This window comes from Halyomorpha halys, unplaced genomic scaffold, assembly GCF_000696795.3.
Source record: "Halyomorpha halys isolate HHAL.00 unplaced genomic scaffold, Hhal_1.1 Scaffold147.1, whole genome shotgun sequence".
Taxonomy (NCBI): Eukaryota; Metazoa; Arthropoda; class Insecta; order Hemiptera; family Pentatomidae; genus Halyomorpha; species Halyomorpha halys.
In genome coordinates this window covers 1229917-1234400 of record NW_027116131.1, presented here as the reverse complement: position 1 = coordinate 1234400, position 4484 = coordinate 1229917, and the positions used below count along the sequence as shown (strand labels likewise).

The window sequence follows — 4484 nt, the reverse complement described above, 5'->3', positions numbered from 1 at the left end:
TAAAATAGCAAAGACAATTACTTTTAAATATAATTTATATTATTTATAACTTATGATGTACTGATTGCTTATAAGAACAATAACTATAGGTATAATTATTCCTATTTTTTTTATTAAATTCATAATGTATACAAAAAAAAGAATTATATAAAATATTTTGTGTGTATATATACATAATTCTTGTGCAGAAATTTATTTTCTTCTTTGGTTTTTTGTTACTTTCATAGAGGTATCTATTTCTTTCTTAGTATACTCTTTGTTAAAACGTTAACATTTTTGAAATTGAATCTATAATTGTAATTATTCTTTCAAATATAATTTCTATTAGTTCATATTTTTAACTTTTTTTTTTATAGTGTTATCTACTTCTTTGCATTGTAATAACTGTGACAATTGTCCAATTGGAAAATATTTCACGTCACATCTCAATAGTTTTGGATTAAATCCGAATATATCAAGAACTCTCATTTACGGAAATAAGCAGATTACAAAATATGGCAAATAATTATCACAAATATGACATTCAATAAAAAAAAAAAAATTTTTTTGAATAATAATAAAATGAATATTAGCATAAATAAACAAGAAATAAATGGCGTTGATAACCAAAGAAATAAATGGCGTTGATAACCAAAAAAATTTATATCACTGTCGTAAAAGGAAGGAACTTTAACATTTTATTTTTTTTATTTTTAATTTTCTTATTTTGTAAGTTCTGTAGCACATACATGAACAGAACCATTTCATGTCAACAATTATCTTTCTAATCTTCGACATGACTATAATATATATGAGTCAATTTTAAAATCAGTTAAATTTCAATTTATTAATTTGTTGAATAAGAGAAAAATTCTAACGTATATGTTATAATTAAATAATATATATAATTAAACTAAATTTGATATATGTCTTTGTACCTGAAAAAGCCAGGAAAAAAATAACTCCACCAACTCCCACACTGAATAACACACGCACGAATGAAGCGAAGCCGCGGACACAGAAATGTACGACGGGAGAGGTTCGGCGTCAGACTGGCTACCAGAACTGATCCCCCGCCCTTCGCTACCCACCCACCATCTCTCTCACTCACTCTCTCATTCCCTCTTTCTCTCTCACTCACTCTCTCATTCCCTCTTTCTCTCTCGCTCTTCCTCTTTTTCACCCTCGGTCGCTCCTCAAACTAAAACTACACGAACTATAAATGACTGCAACAATCCATCTAAAGCTCATCCAACTGAACTAATCAATACAAAAACATTTATGAACCATTTATTAATTTCAAGATTACATTAATAGAAGTGGAGGTAATATGGATCTGGAGATAGGTAAAAGGACCTGGCTTTTGAAGTGAATTTCGCTCTGCTAATGGGCTTAAATATAAATATATGGTTTAGGTAGATCCCCAAACTAATTATGCTGGTATGAAGGTCATATTTTAGTTTTTAAGTTCTAAAGGATCATAATTCTTTATTAAGCGAAATAAGCCAAAGTTGGGTTGTAAATAATTGGTTGGGGGTAAATGTTGTATTACCTGCTCAGAAAAACAAAAAAATCTTTCTATGTAAAACAAATATTAATTTTCTTACAACGTAAAGAAAAATATACAGTGAAGAATTACTTTATCTAATTAACTCTTTATTTTCAATCAAACAAAAAACAAGTTTTTATTTTGCTACGGGGTACAATTTTAATTTCTAAGTATTATATCATGCCTACATACACACTGTATAATTAAAAATATTATTTGAAAATAATGCATATCTGATTTAATGTAAAAACAATATTCCAATTAATGTCAGGTAATACATTGAATTTCGGAAGAGTGATTTTAAAATTCCTAATTTTAAAATTGCCATTTTGGCAAATGCTGTTACCGATGAAGATAAACAGAAAGAGGTTCATACCAATCAAAAACTACGTACTGTACTGCCTGCACTACAGTTAAGAGTTCATTGTAATTTTTGAGAACTATAAATCAATTTCAAAAGTCTCGACTCAACAGGTCTGTAATAGTTCAAGACCACGGAAGAAGAAAAAACGAAGTTACTCCATCCACATTTTTTACTCTTATAACTTAATAACTCTGCAAACCATAGTTTGGGAACAAAACGTGGCTGCAGTTTTAAAATGTTACAAAAAATTGATTTTTCATTCTGAGGTTGCGGGTTCGAGTCCACGACCCCATCCGATATTTTTTCAAGCACATAATCATAAAACACTCACTCACAGCATTCCCCCGGCATTTGTGAGGCCCGTTAGCCAATGGGTGGCACTCACAAACAACAGGCGTGGGAGTGACGAACCCACCCTATGAAAACCACGTCATGAAACTAGCAAAGTATATTTCCAAATTAAATCGCGCGAGGCCTTGGGCCTCCACTGTCTGTAGCGCCAATAATAATAATAAATAAAATCTATCTACAGTCAGACAATTGTTAATTACACCATAGTAAAGTATACAAAGAAATAAGTAAAACTTTATTAACAAAATAATTATTTATTTTTGAAAATATACAAACTTCCATGTAACTATTGAGCGTAAAGCACTTTAAATGCTCATATTTTAAAACATTAAAAATATTTTTAAACTTTACATAAATAATGTGCTATAACATTTGTTTGTGTTATTGGTTGTTTCAAGGATATAGTGCTCTGAATGAAAAATGAATGAAAATTTTAGGTTTTTCATGAATATCATAAACTTTGCAAGGTGTGCACCTTAGCATATTGAACATTTACTTTTTTCACTTGCATAGTCTAGGTAAAAGAGCATTTAGTAACAACAAATAATCCTTAATATATTCTTTACCTAAGAAAATTTTAAAAAAACTTTTGGAACAGCTCTCTTTTTTTATTTTTGTTTGATTAAAGTAATCAAAATTGGGATTAAATAACTACTTTAGTTCTCCTCTAGAGTTCTTTTACTGTAATTAGAGCAACTGAGTAGTTTCCTATCAAAACAAGCTAATTCAATTTTGTTGCTAAATTAACTTAAATGCATTTTTGACAAGTTTTCAGGATTCTTTATAACCTTACATAGTGTCATAGCTCAAATCCAGCTCATTCCCACCTGAAATAATGGCAGAAAATTTCCCATCTGTATCAAATTCAGCAAGAGAAGAAAACAATGTTATATAAATATTTGTGATTTTCATCCAATAGGATTGTTTTGAACGACTAAACACATTTCTTTAGGCAGGTGATAAGTTCCTTCTTATAAATAAATTTCTGATTTTATACGAAAATTAAAATGTACATATTTTCTCCACATTTTTCCATATTCGTTGCCTCAAATTCTGAATTTTAACGCTTTAGTTATTACCATCCTAAATCGCACGGGAGCAGAGAATCTTGGAGGAGATCGATATTAAAAGATTCCATAAATAATACCTCCTCCCCAAAAAGATGCTAATTTAACGATTATTTCTCCTTTTTTGTCTTTTTACATTACCATTATTCTAAATAATCATAATATTTAAAGAATAATCTAATAATATGAGCAACTATCCCGACTAAAGAAGGATTCTCTAGTCCAAAAACAAAGAAAAACTTGTTATGCCAACTGCTTAATATTCAATTTCAGGGTCATGATATGATAATGGTAATGATTTGCGGTTTACAACTTTTTAGAACGCTAATCACAGCTTTTCAGAGCTGTATAATATCAAGTTCTAAAAAGCTGTTCTAAAGAGCTGTATAATATCAAGTTCTAAAACTCGCATGTCATTAAAAACAGGTAGTCATAATAAAATCTTTAAACTTTATGAAGGGAATTATTATTATTATTGCACTACACTGCCTGCAAGAAGCATGGCTTCCTCCATAACAGCCAACCAGTCTACACGGTCTCTTGCTTTCTAGTTCCATTTTTTTTTTTTTTTCCGATCCCTCTAAAACAGAAAAAGAAAAGTGAATTAATAAGTGCATTACTGTGAAAGAAAAAGTAAGTAATTCGTGTTGGGTATTACCTTTTACTACCTTCGGTATTTTAAGGTTACCTGTAGTGTTTATTCGTTATTTATGAAATATCCATTCTAAATGGTGATATTTTGAATCCGGAGGTGAGGGGCCTCCTCCTGTTGAATCGCATAGAAGATAAAAATAAAAAACATTAATTAATAAAGACAATAGATAATGGTTAAATAATAAGAAAATAGTCAAAAGTCGAAAGAGAAGTGTGGAGAAGGGGGAGGGGATTCATCAAAAGATGGAGTTATGAGGTGATGTTAATAGGGTTTTTAGAACCTTTCCTGTCCTGCCACTCCTTCCATCTGCCAACCTTCAAGAGCTTCAAATCCTCCTCCAAATCCTTCAAATCCTCCTATGTATCAAAAATTACACTTAACACAACCACTTGCGACGTTTGGGATGCTGTTAAAAGAATTGAAGGACGGAAAAGTTTTTCCCCAATAAATTTATTGTTAACACCAACTGGACCAGTTACAGATCCTGAGGACATCGCTAATACCTTAGGTGAACACTTT

At 30.5% G+C, this 4484-nt stretch overlaps 1 protein-coding gene across 2 annotated transcripts in view; it reads right to left on the bottom strand.

Annotated features, from left to right (window-relative positions):
* The window catches only part of LOC106678594 (protein eva-1), a 124641-nt gene extending 123615 nt beyond the window's left edge, over nt 1–1026 (bottom strand). For both annotated transcript variants that reach the window (XM_014417185.2, XM_014417186.2), the window contains exon 1: nt 918–1026. The gene's annotated coding sequence lies outside the window, so the exon portion shown is untranslated. The remainder of the gene's footprint in view (nt 1–917) is intronic.
* Nucleotides 1027–4484: the final 3458 nt, after the last annotated feature.